The sequence below is a fragment of the Ranitomeya variabilis genome, chromosome 2 (genome assembly GCF_051348905.1).
Source record: "Ranitomeya variabilis isolate aRanVar5 chromosome 2, aRanVar5.hap1, whole genome shotgun sequence".
Taxonomy (NCBI): domain Eukaryota; kingdom Metazoa; phylum Chordata; class Amphibia; order Anura; family Dendrobatidae; genus Ranitomeya; species Ranitomeya variabilis.
In genome coordinates, this window is record NC_135233.1 from 948318619 (window position 1) to 948333348 (window position 14730).

The window sequence follows — 14730 nt, forward strand, 5'->3', positions numbered from 1 at the left end:
ATTTTTTTTCCTCGGAAAAAAATCACTGCATGTCCAAGTTTGATCCGATATTTGGCCATGCAAGTAAATGAGTTTGTGGAAAGCATCGGACTGCACTCGGATGACATCTGATTACAGTCCAATTTCCATGGACTGACAGGATGGAGAATAAGGAGAATTTTTTTTCTCCATCGTCTCCTCATCTGAGATATTCTGAGTACATTATGATCAAATTCTGTTCAAACTCTGCCCAGAGGCTGATCAGAGTATGATTTGCATAATGGAGCTGACTGTTTTGAGAATATACGGTCGCCTGCACCTGCCCCACTAATAACTAGGTGTGGTTAACATAGCGCAATTGCAATCATGCTTTGGCTGGAGTGCTAAAATCTAAAATAGTTGTGTCTGTCTAACCAGTGTTATATTGAACCATTATACTTTGGATTTCAACATGCTCGATCCTAAGATGACATGGGCAATAAGCTGCGACAAAAGTATTGTGGAAACTACTTAATCGCCCACTGCTCAGGGCAGATTTACATCTGCATTTTCTCTCCATATTTCCAGCAGTTGAAATGATGCATTAAAATACTGCTGCAAAAATGTTTCGGTTAAAGGGAATGTGTCCTCAGTAAATGGCCTATTGTTTAAATCAGGTCTTTGTGTTGCATGTATTTGTTTAATTTTTGCCTATGTTTTTTTCCCCTATATATAAAATAAAAGTTAGAAATCTTGCAATTTTCACACTGGCCACTGGGGCTTTCTTAGACTAACTTATTTCTGTTTCAGGAAATTCACAAGATCATTAGCAGCAAAGGACTTAATCAGACCCATCTTTTGTAGTGAAGCATCTGATGAAAGAATGTCATTGCGACATTGTCAATGTCAGTTGGGAATCGCCTATTGGGGATCCTGTGTCAGCTGTGTATAGAGGTGTTACCTGTCACTGTGATCCTGCCTCTGATGATAAGGAGCTTTGCTGAAAACTCTTCCTGTGGAAGTATGAGTCTCATACCACCTCAGTGGCCAGTGTAAATGTAACACCCCAGGTAACTGGTTGTTACAGTGATGTTGCCTTCCTTTCGGGGAGGTCGATATCATGCTTTGAGGCAAGGGGGATTTCCTTTACCAGGTAAGCACCTACATGCAACACATTCTGAATCCAGACCTGAAGGGGGAGCTCTGAACCCAGATTCAGGGGAGCTTCCCCAGCTTTAAGTATTCTGGTCTGGAGGAGGAGTTAGATCAGTCAGGAGAGACAGTGGAAGAGTGAGGACTGAGAGCAGAGACAGTGGGGCCGTGCAGCCAAGTGTGAGCTGCAGCTCCAGGAAAGGAAGATAACCTGAAGGGTTGGGATGTAGTGAGCATCTGAGGAACGAAACACAGGAGAATGAAAGGGCTTAGAGGGGAACTGTGACCGGGCACCCTCTAAGCCGAAGTGCAGGAGCCGGGCACCGGGAGCCCGAGGCTGTGTTGTACTCCAGGTCGCATGGCAGAACCAGAGGGCAAAGGACTTTATGTAGTTTGCCCGCACCCACACCTGGAGGTGAAGCAGTATACTAGGAGCCCGGGTTGTGATAGACACCCTATAAAAAGGCTCACAATGCCCATCATATGGGTCACTGTCCCAGGACAGGAGAGAGAGGACTTTGTCAGCAAGCCACAAGCAACAAGGACCTTGCATAAGAGTGTGAGTAGGAAGGCTTATGGACCTCACCTGGAAGAGGGATCCACCATTGCCTCCAGGCCGGCCAGGACACATCAACACCTGTTGCTGGTACTCTGGACTGCGGCTGCTTGCAACCAGTAAACCAGGTAAAGACATTACAACTCTGTGTCCTCCATTTATTTGCCGGCATACACCATCCCTGCCCAGCACACCGGGAACCCTGGGGACACCGCTTCACCTGTGGGAAGCGTCACCATCTTTGCAGCAGTAACATCGCCCCAGAGGACCCCTTTAACCCCTTCCCGACATTTGACGTACTATCCCGTCGAGGTGGGGTGGGCCCCCATGACCACCGACGGGATAGTACGTCATACGCGATCGGCCGCGCTCACGGGGGGAGCGCGGCCGATCGCGGCCGGGTGTCGGCTGCATATCGCAGCTGACATCCAGCACTATGTGCCAGGAGTGGTCACGGACCGCCCCCGGCACATTAACCCCCGGCACACCGCGATCAAACATGATCGCGATGTGCCGGCGGTGCAGGGAAGCATCGCGCAGGGAGGGGGCTCCCTGCGGGCTTCCCTGAGCCCCCCGCAGCAACGCGATGTGATCGCGTTGCTGCGAGGGTCTTACCTCCCTCCCTGCCTGCTCCAGACCCGGATCCAAGATGGCCGCGGATCCGGGTCCTGCAGGGAGGGAGGTGGCTTCACAGAAGCCTGCTCAGAGCAGGCACTGTGAAGCAGCCTGCACTTCTCGCAGATCGATGATCTGTCAGAGTGCTATGCAAACTGGCAGATCACCGATCTGTATTGTCCCCCCCTGGGGCAAAGTAAAAAAGTAAAAAAAAATTTTTCCAAATGTGTAAAAAAAACTAAAAAAAAATATTCCAAAATAATGAAAAAAATATATATATATTATTCCCATAAATACATTTCTTTATCTAAATAAAAAAAAACCCAATAAAAGTACACATGTTTAGTATCGCCGCGTCCGTAACGACCCGACCTATAAAACTGGCCCACTAGTTAACCCCTTCAGTAAACACCGTAAGAAAAAAAAAAAAAAAACGAGGCAAAAAACAACGCTTTATTATCATACCGCTGAACAAAAAGTGGAATAACACGCGATCAAAAAGACAGATATAAATAACCATGGTACCGCTGAAAGCGTCATCTTGTCCCGCAAATAACGAGCCGCCATACAGCATGATCAGCAAAAAAATAAAAAAGTTATAGTCCTGAGAATAAAGCGATGCAAAAATAATTATTTTTTCCATAAAATAGTTTTTATCGTATAAAAGCGCCAAAACATAAAAAAATGATATAAATGAGGTATCGCTGTAATCGTACTGACCCGAAGAATAAAACTGCTTTATCAATTTTACCAAACGCGGAACGGTATAAACGCCTCCCCCAAAAGAAATTCATGAATAGCTGGTCTTTGGTCATTCTGCCTCACAAAAATTGGAATAAAAAGCGATCAAAAAATGTGACGTGTCCGAAAATGTTACCAATAAAAATGTCAACTCGTCCCGCAAAAAACAAGACCTCACATGACTCTGTGGACCAAAATATGGAAAATTTATAGCTCTCAAAATGTGGTAACGCAAAAAATATTTTTTGCAATAAAAAGCGTCTTTCAGTGTGTGACGGCTGCCAATCATAAAAATCCGCTAAAAAACCCGCTATAAAAGTAAATCAAACCCCCCTTCATCACCCCCTTAGTTAGGGAAAAATAAAAAAAATGTATTTATTTCCATTTTCCCATTAGGTTTAGGGCTAGGGTTGGGGCTAGGGTTAAGGCTACAGTTAGGGTTGCGGCTAAAGTTAGGGTTAGGGTTGGGGCTAAAGTTACGGTTAGGGTTTAGATTACATTTACGGTTGGGAATAGGGTTGGGATTAGGGTTAGGGGTGTGTCAGGGTTAGAGGTGTGGTTAGGGTTACTGTTGGGATTAGGGTTAGGGGTGTGTTTGGATTAGGGTTTCAGTTATAATTGGGGGGTTTCCACTGTTTCGGCACATCAGGGGCTCTCCAAACGCGACATGGCGTCCGATCTCAATTCCAGCCAATTCTGCGTTGAAAAAGTAAAACAGTGCTCCTTCCCTTCCGAGCTCTCCCGTGTGCCCAAACAGGGGTTTACCCCAACATATGGGGTATCAGCGTACTCAGGACAAATAGGACAACAACTTTTGGGGTCCAATTTCTCCTGTTACCCCTGGGAAAATACAAAACTGGGGGCTAAAAAATAATTTTTGTGGGAAAAAAAAGGATTTTTTATTTTCACGGCTCTGCGTTATAAACTGTAGTGAAACACTTGGGGGTTCAAAGTTCTTACAACACATCTAGATAAGTTCCTTGGGGGGTCTAGTTTCCAAAATGGGGTCACTTGTGTGGGGCTTCTACTGTTTAGGTACATTAGGGGCTCTGCAAACGCAATGTGACGCCTGCAGACCGTTCCATCTAAGTCTGCATTCCAAATGGCGCTCCTTCCCTTCCGAGCCCTCCCATGCATCCAAACGGTGGTTCCCCCCACATATGGGGTATCAGCGCACTCAGGACAAATTGGACAACAACTTTTGGGGTCCAATTTCTCCTGTTACCCTCGGGAAAATACAAAACTGGGGGCTGAAAAATAATTTTTGTGGGAAAAAATTTTAGTTTTATTTTTACGGCTCTGCATTATAAACTTCTGTGAAGCCCTTGGTGGGTCAAAGCGCTCACCTCACATCTAGTTAAGTTCCTTAGGGGGTCTACTTTCCAACATGGTGTCACTTGTGGGGGGTTTCTACTGTTTAGGTACATTAGGGGCTCTGCAAACGCAATGTGACGCCTGCAGACCATTCCATCTAAGTCTGCATTCCAAATGGCGCTCCTTCACTTCCGAGCCCTTCCATGCATCCAAACGGTGGTTCCCCCCCACATATGGGGTATCAGCGCACTCAGGACAAATTGGACAACAACTTTTGGGGTCCAATTTCTCCTGTTACCCTCGGGAAAATACAAAACTGGGGGCTAAAAAATAATTTTTGTGGGAAAAAATTTTTGTTTTATTTTTATGGCTCTGCATTATAAACTTCTGTGAAGCCCTTGGTGGGTCAAAGCGCTCACCACACATCTAGTTAAGTTCCTTAGGGGGTCTACTTTCCAACATGGTGTCACTTGTGGGGGGTTTCTACTGTTTAGGTACATTAGGGGCTCTGCAAACGCAATGTGACGCCTGCAGACCATTCCATCTAAGTCTGCATTCCAAATGGCGCTCCTTCCTTTCCGAGCCCTCCCATGCGCCCAAACAGTGGTTCTCCCCACATATGGTATATCATCGCACTCAGGACAACTTGGACAACAAATTTTGGGGTCCAATTTCTCCTGCTACCCTCGGGAAAATACAAAACTGTGGGCTAAAAAAATAATTTTTGTGGGAAAAAATTTTTGTTTTATTTTTACGGCTCTGCATTATTAACTTCTGTGAAGCCCTTGTGAAGCGCTCAAAACACATCTAGATAAGTTCCTTAGGGGGTCTACTTTCCAAAATGGTGTCACTTGTGGGGGGTTTCAATGTTTAGGCACATCAGTGGCTCTCCAAACGCAACATGGCGTCCCATCTCAATTCCTGTCAATTTTGCATTGAAAAGTCAAATGGCGCTCCTTTCCTTCCGAGCTCTGCCATGCGCCCAAACAGTGGTTTACCCCCACATATGGGGTATCAGCGTACTCAGAACAAATTGTACAACAACTTTTGGGGTCCAATTTCTTCTCTTACCCTTGGGAAAATAAAAAATTGGGGGTGAAAAGATATTTTTTGTGAAAAAATATGATTTTTTATTTTTACGGTTCTGCATTATAAACTTCTGTGAAGCACTTGGTGGGTCAAAGTGCTCACCACACCTCTAGATAAGTTCCTTAGGGGGTCTACTTTCCAAAATGGTGTCACTTGTGGGGGGTTTCAATGTTTAGGCACATCAGTGGCTCTCCAAACGCAACATGACGTCCCATCTCAATTCCTGTCAATTTTGCATTGAAAAGTCAAATGGCGCTCCTTTGCTTCCGAGCTCTGTCATGTGCCCAAACAGTGGTTTACCCCCACATATGGGGTATCGGCGTACTCAGGACAAATTGTACAACAACTTTTGGGGTCCATTTTCTCCTGTTACTCTTGGTAAAATAAAACAAATTGGAGCTGAAGTAAATTTTTTGTGAAAAAAAGTTAAATGTTCATTTTTATTTAAACATTCCAATAATTCCTGTGAAGCACCAGAAGGGTTAATAAACTTCTTGAATATGGTTTTGAGCACCTTGAGGGGTGCAGTTTTTAGAATGGTGTCACACTTGGGTATTTTCTATCATATAGACCCCTCAAAATGACTTCAAATGAGATGTGGTCCCTAAAAAAAAATGGTGTTGTAAAAATGAGAAATTGTTGGTCAACTTTTAACCCTTATAACTCCCTAACAAAAAAAAATGTTGGTTCCAAAATTGTGCTGATGTAAAGTAGACATGTGGGAAATGTTACTTATTAAGTATTTTGTGTGACATATCTCTGTGATTTAAGGGCATAAAAATTCAAAGTTGGAAAATTGCAAAATTTTCAAAATTTTCCATTTTTTTTGCAAATAAACGCAGGTAATATCAAAGAAATTTTACCACTATCATGAAGTACAATATGTCATGAGAAAACAATGTCAGAATCGCCAAGATCCGTTGAAGCGTTCCAGAGTTATAACCTCATAAAGGGACAGTGGTCAGAATTGTAAAAATTGGCCCGGTCATTAACGTGCAAACCACCCTTGGGGGTGAAGGGGTTAAGCAGTGTTGGTCCCTCTGACCAAAAACCACAGGTGGCGTCACGAACACAAACTTTATTACAACTCCTTTAAAAGACCTTTCCCCTTTTACTTGAGTGCCCAGACCGGGTCGCTGCCACCGTGACCACCCCTTTAATTGCGACCGGACCCGGTAACGAATAACCCCACTGCCCTGGTGGGCGACTCATAAACATTGCAAGACTACAAATCTTGTTATAAAGATGGTGATATTAGAAGAAAGACCATTGCTGAGCCCGCACCATACCAGGCAAGTGCCAGCTGTATTATACGGCTGGCATCAGCCTATAACTACAGCAGATGGAGCGCGTTCTCATTACTGTAGTTTAACCTCTAAAATTCTGCTGTTAATCTCTGACAACTGTATTAAATAGCGCTATCACTGGCCTGAGCATACACCGGCTCGTCGCAATGCAATTGCGTGCAACCAATGGGTTTTTATCATACCAAGGGAAATGCTGGAGACCCCCTTTGCCACCATCTTGGCACTGCTTTGAATCCCACCCTGTGTCTAGGCTTCATAGGAAAATGTAATTTTCACTTTAGTCAGATGATTTCAGGTTAAGGTCACCTTAGAGCTCATTCACACGTCAGTTTTTCACATACGAGTGCCATCCATGTTTTTCACACTCACAGGTCCATGCAAAATCGTGAGACATGTTCAATATTAGTCATAGTGTCAGATTTAACTCAGCAATTAAAGTTTATGGGCTCGTGAAAAAACCTGATACTACTCGGATGCCTTCCATGTGCTGTTCATTTTTAACTGACGGAAAAAAGAAACTTATTTTTCTTCTCATCAGTGAAAATCTGATGAAACTCTGATCGACTCGGATGCAAATCACTGATGGAACTTGGTCCATTTATCTCTCATGTGAAAAAAACTGATATGTGCGTGAGGCCAAACTCTGCTAAAAGTCATTTATGAAACTAAGGGTATGTGCGCACATTGCGGATTTGCCTCTGGAATTTTCTGCCTGGATTCTTCCTCTCTTGGCAAAAACGCAGTTGAAAATCTACGTGGATTTGATGCGTATTTTCATGCGTTTTTTTCATGCAGATTTGTATGCATTTTTGGAAGCTAAATAAAGATCTATTACACAGGTCAACAAAAAAAATTTTTTTTTCTGGTGTCCAAAATATTTTAATGAATTTGGGGTATTTTTGGGGTGCTGATTCTGAATATGCTATCAGTTTTGCCAGATTGGCTCAAGTTTTTGACATTTTTGGTATCTTATTTATAGCACTTGTTGGTAAATGCGACGCATCATCTCATTAATTTCTTTGGATTAGTACTTGAACTGAGCAGTTCTCATTATAGTTTTGTGTTAATTAGTGTTCTAAAAGTTTGTTCATAGCTTGATTTTTGCACTAACTTTATGTTGTTGTCTGTTTTCCAGTGAAAAGCATGAACTCATCAAGAAGAAGTTGTCTTAACGATCCAGACTCATTCTGTTACATTTGTGGTGAATACACACTGCCAAAACATAGAAGAAACATAACAGACTTCGTAAAAAAAAGTGTATTTTGCCTATTTTGGGGTTTTGCTTGGGGACCAAGACAAGTTTTGGGCACCACACATAGTGTGCAAAGCATGTATCGAATTATTACGAAAATGGAGCAAAGGACAAAGAAAAAGCTTCAAATTTGGTGTTCCAATGGTGTGGAGAGAGCCAAAAAATCATCATGATGACTGTTATTTCTGTGCAGTGCAAGTGCAAGGATTCAATAAGCATAAGAAACGAAAATGGGAGTAACATGGAATCTGCAAGAAGGCCTGTCCCTCATTGTGAAGATGTGCCTGTACCTGTGTTTACCATAAATAACAGTCATCATGATGATTTTTTGGCTCTCTCCACACCATTGGAACACCAAATTTGAAGCTTTTTCTTTGTCCTTTGCTCCATTTTCGTAATAATTCGATACATGCTTTGCACACTATGTGTGGTGCCCAAAACTTGTCTTGGTCCCCAAGCATAACCCCAAAATAGGCAAAATACACTTTTTTTTACGAAGTCTGTTATGTTTCTTCTATGTTTTGGCAGTGTGTATTCACCACAAATGTAACAGAATGAGTCTGGATCGTTAAGACAATTTCTTCTTGATGAGTTCATGCTTTTCACTGGAAAACAGACAACAACATAAAGTTAGTGCAAAAATCAAGCTATGAACAAACTTTTAGAACACTAATTAACACAAAACTATATTGAGAACTGCTCAGTTCAAGTACTAATCCAAAGAAATTAATGAGATGATGCGTCGCATTTACCAACAAGTGCTATAAATAAGATACCAAAAATCTCAAAAACTTGAGCCAATCTGGCAAAACTGATGACATATTCAGAATCAGCACCCCAAAAATACCCTAAATTCGATGAAATATCTTTGGCACCAAAAATGCTGTTGACCAGTGTTATTTAACAAACAAAAAAAAAAGAATTATGATGTTATTTCGTTGTCCAAACTCTTCTTTTACATACTCCATTGAATACTATAATATCATCACATACCATGTTCAAATATAATGTTTACACACTCTATCTAAAGATCTATCTATCGATTGATAAATCTATCTATCGATATATCTTTATATCGATAGATATACTGTTGTTTTTTTGTTTTTTTTGCAGGCGATCGAGGGCTGTTTGGTGAGTATGTGTACTGTATGTGTATACAGTATGTGTTTTTTGTCTTTTTTACTATTCAACACAGTAGTCGGATGATGGGACTACTATCCCATCATCGGCGAATGCTGTCACTGTTCTATATGACAGCAGACATACAGTAGCAGGGCCGGACTGGGACTAAAATTCAGCCCTGGCATTTAAAATTACACAGGCCCACTTGTCACATGGTGACTGTATAATATCTTTGTACACTTGTAGGCAGGGCCGGTTTTAGGCAAAGTGGGGCCCTAGGCAAAGTTTAAAATGAGGCCCCAAATGCTAACATACGGCACATCACACAAAAGCGTTTCGATTGTATTTACATGCGCTGAGTTCAGGCCGCTAAATTAGTTTGATCGACAATACTGAAGTTGTTCAACACTTGTTTCCCGGCCTCTTTCCACCAGCTGAGGAATAATGATGGAACAGAACGATCACTAATAGATCACTAACAGATCCCAATACAGTATCATGCTACCAGCAGCACATCTACAGTTTACACTGGTGATGTGCTGCTGAGAACAATGATTTTTGTTCCAGCAAAAACAATCTGAATATGCAGCATTTTACTTATTTAGTAAAATACACCCCATAGTCCTCCATATATTATAATGTGCACCACAGTCCTCCATATAGTATAATACACTTCCCATAGTCCTCCATATATTAACCCCTTCACCCCCGGAGCTTTTTCCGTTTTTTCATTTTCGTTTTTCGCTCCCCTCCTTCCCAGAGCCATAACTTTTTTATTTTTCCGTCAATATGGCCATGTGAGGGCTTATTTTTTGCGGGACAAGATGTACTTTTGAACGATACCATTGGTTTTACCATGCCGTGTAACAGAAAACGGGAAAAAAATTCCAAGTGTGATGAAATTGCAAAATAAGTGCAAACTCACACTTGTTTTTTGTTTGGCTTTTTTGCTAGGTTCATTAAATGCTAAAACTGACCTGCCATTATGGTTCTCCAGGTCATTACGAGTTCATAGATACCTAATATGTCTAGGTTATTTTTTATCTAAGTGGTGAAAAAAAATTCCAAAGTTTGCTAAAAAAAAAAAAAAAAAATTGCGCGATTTTCCGATACCCGTAGCGTCTCCAATTTTCGTAATCTGGGGTCGGTTGAGGGCTTATTTTTTGCGTGCCAAGCTGGCATTTTTAATGATACCATTTTGGTGTAGATACGTTCTTTTGATCGCCCGTTATTGCATTTTAATGCAATGTCGCGGCGACCAAAAAAATGTAATTTTGGCGTTTTGATTTTTTTTCTCGCTACGCCATTTAGCGGTCAGGTTAATCCTTTGTTTTTATTGATAGATCGGGCGATTCTGAACGCGGCGATACCAAATATGTGTATGTTTGATTTTTTTTTAAATTGTTTTATTTTGATTGGGGCGAAAGGGGGGTGATTTGAACTTTTATATATTTTTTATTTTTTTAATATTTTTAAACACTTTTTTTTAATTTTTTTGGCATGCTCCAATAGCCTCCATAGGAAGCTAGAAGCATGTACAACTCGATCGGCTCTGCTACATAGAGGTGAAGTACAGATCACCTCTATGTAGCAGAAATCCAGGTGTACTTTGAGCGCCGACCACAGGGTGGCGCTCAAAGCAATCGGCCATCAACAACCATAGAGGTCTCAAGGAGACCTCTGGTTGTTATGGCAATGCACCGCTGACCCCCGATCATGTGACGGGGGTCAGCGGTGCGAGCACTTCCGGCCGCGCGGCCGGGAGAGCTAGTTAAATGCCGCTGTCAGCGCTTGACGGCGGCATTTAACTAGTTAATGGGCGTGGACGGATCGCACATGTTAGCTGTACAAAACAGCTGAAATGTCGCGGCTTTGAGGTGGGTTCACCGCCGGAGCCCACCTCAAAGCAGGGGATCCGTCAGCTGGCAGAAAGGGGTTAAAATGCACTACTCAGTCCTCCATATAGCATAATACACTCCTCATAGTGCTCCATATAGTATAATGCACCGCCATAGTCATCCATGTATTACAATTCACTTCCCATAGCATAATGCACCCCATAGTTCTTCATATAGTATAACGTATTCCTCATAGTCCTAATACCGTATAATGCAGCCCACATATAGTATAATGCAGCCACCACCCTACAGAATATAATGCAGCCACCCCAGAGTATAATGCAGACACCCCAGAGTATAATGCAGCCACCCCATAGAATATAATACAGCCCACCTCCCCATAATATATAATGTAGCCCCCATACAATATAATGCAGCCCCCCATAGTATATAACACAGCCTCCCCCATAGAATATAATACACCCACAATAGTATATAACACAGCCACATAGTACATAACACGGCCTCCCCATAGAATATAATATACCCCCAATAGTATATAGCACAACCTGCATAGCAGATAACACAGCCCACGTAGCAGTATACAGCACAGCCCACGTAGCAGTATACAGCACAGCCCACGTACTTTACAGCACAGCCTGTCATGATCTCTGCAGGCAGAGATCATAGCAAGCCTATAGAGGGACAAGCTCTCGGAAGATGGAACTATACTGACCATGAACTAAGCCTGCCGCGCAACTAGAAATAGCCAGGTAGCATTTCCTATTTATCGCTAGATGCCCAGCTCTGGCCTAAGACCTAAATAGCTAGCAGAGGGAAATATAAGACCTGGCTCACCTCTAGAGAAATATTCCAAAGAAGACAGTAGCCCCCCACATATAATGACGGTGAGTTCAGATGAAACAACAAACGCAGCAGGAAAATAGTCTTAGCAAATTTGAGGTCCGCTTACTAGATAGCAGAAGACAGATAGTATACTTTCATGGTCAGCAGAAAAACACTAACAAAACACCATCCAGAGATTACCTTAAACTCTGGCATTAACTCATAACGCCAGAGTAGCAATCCCTGATCCACGAGAGCTTTCCAGACACAGTAACAAAACTTCAGCTGTGAACTGGAACAAATAGGCAAAACAAAACATGGACAAAAGTCCAACTTATCTAGTAGTTGTCAGAAGCAGGAACAAGCACTGAGAGGCATCAGATAACATTGTTGACCGGCAAGAAACCACCAGAGAAATGAGCTTAAATAGCGACACCCACTACTGATGGAATCAGGTGAAACAGGAAAGAGGATGACAAGTCCAATTCCACAAGCGGCCACCGGGGGAGCCCAGAATCCAAATTCACAACAGTACCCCCCCCTCAAGGAGGGGGCACTGAACCCTCACCAGATCCACCAGGGCGACCAGGATGAGCCCTATGGAAGGCACGAACAAGATCAGAAGCATGAACATCAGATGCATTGACCCAAGAATTATCCTCCTGGCCGTAACCCTTCCAGTTGACCAGATACTGGAGTTTCCGTCTGGAAACACGAGAGTCCAAAATTTTCTCCACAACGTACTCCAACTCACCCTCAACCAACACCGGAGCAGGAGGCTCAACTGAAGGTACAACAGGTACCTCATACCTGCGCAATAACGACCGATGAAAAACGTTATGAATGGAAAAGGACGCAGGGAGGTCCAAACGGAAAGAAACAGGATTAAGAATCTCCAATATTCTATAAGGGCCGATGAACCGAGGTTTAAACTTAGGAGAAGAGACCCTCATAGGGACAAAACGAGAAGACAACCACACTAAATCTCCAACACAAAGCCGAGAACCAACACGACGATGACGGTTGGCAAAACGCTGAGTCTTCTCCTGGGACAACTTCAAATTGTCCATAACCTGCCCCCAGATGTGATGCAATCTCTCCACCACCGCATCCACTCCAGGACAATCCGAGGATTCCACCTGACCGGAGGAAAATCGAGGGTGAAACCCCGAATTACAGAAAAACGGGGACACCAAGGTGGAAGAACTGGCCCGATTATTGAGGGCGAACTCTGCCAATGGCAAAAAAGCAACCCAATCATCCTGGTCAGCAGAGACAAAACACCTCAGATATGTCTCAAGGGTCTGATTAGTCCGCTCGGTCTGGCCATTAGTCTGAGGGTGAAAAGCAGATGAAAAAGACAAATCTATGCCCATCCTAGCACAGAATGCCCGCCAAAATCTAGACACAAATTGGGTACCTCTGTCAGAAACAATATTCTCAGGAATACCGTGCAATCGGACAACATTCTGAAAAAACAGAGGAACCAACTCAGAAGAAGAAGGCAACTTGGGCAGAGGAACCAAATGGACCATTTTAGAGAAACGGTCACAGACCACCCAGATGACAGACATCTTCTGGGAAACAGGCAGATCTGAAATAAAATCCATCGAGATGTGTGTCCAAGGCCTCTTAGGAATAGGCAAGGGCAACAGCAGTCCGCTAGCCCGAGAACTACAAGACTTGGCCCGAGCACAAACGTCACATGACTGCACAAAGACTCGCACATCTCGTGACAGAGAAGGCCACCAGAAGGATCTTGCCACCAAATCCCTGGTACCAAAAATTCCGGGATGACCTGCCAATGCAGAAGAATGTACCTCAGAGATGACTCTGCTGGTCCAATCATCCGGAACAAACAGTCTATCAGGCGGACAACGATCCGGTCTATCCGCCTGAAACTCTTGCAAGGACCGCCGCAGATCAGGAGAAACGGCCGACAAAATTACTCCCTCCCTAAGGATACCTGTGGGTTCAGAATTACCAGGAGAGTCCGGGTCAAAACTCCTAGAAAGGGCATCTGCCTTAACATTCTTAGAACCCGGTAGGTATGACACCACAAAATTAAAGCGAGAAAAAAATAAAGACCAGCGCGCCTGTCTAGGATTCAGGCGTCTGGCAGTCTCAAGATAAATCAAATTTTTGTGGTCAGTCAATACCACCACCTGATGCCTAGCCCCCTCGAGCCAATGGCGCCACTCCTCAAACGCCCACTTCATGGCCAAAAGCTCCCGATTCCCAACATCATAATTCCGCTCTGCGGGCGAAAATTTGCGAGAAAAGAAGGCACAAGGCCTAATGACGGAGCAGTCGGAACCTTTCTGCGACAACACTGCCCCAGCTCCGATCTCCGAAGCGTCAACCTCAACCTGAAAAGGCAGATTCACATCAGGCTGACGCAACACAGGGGCAGAGGCAAAACGGCGCTTAAGCTCCTGAAAGGCCTCTACAGCATGAGGGGACCAATTAGCAACATCAGCGCCTTGTCTGGTCAAATCAGTCAGTGGTTTAACGACATCCGAAAAACCAGCAATAAATCGGCGGTAAAAGTTGGCAAAGCCCAAAAATCTCTGAAGACCCTTAAGAGAGGAGGGCTGAGTCCAGTCACAAATAGCTTGCACCTTGACGGGATCCATCTCAATGGAAGAGGGAGAAAAAATATACCCCAAAAAGGAAATTTTCTGGACCCCAAAAACGCACTTAGACCCCTTCACACATAAAGAATTAGACCGCAGAACCTGAAAAACTCTCCTGACCTGCTGGACATGAGAGTCCCAGTCATCAGAAAAAATCAGAATATCATCCAGATATATTATCATAAATTTATCCAGAAAATCGCGGAAAATATCATGCATAAAAGACTGGAAAACTGAAGGGGCATTAGAAAGACCAAAAGGCATGACCAAATACTCAAAGTGGCCCTCGGGCGTATTAAATGCG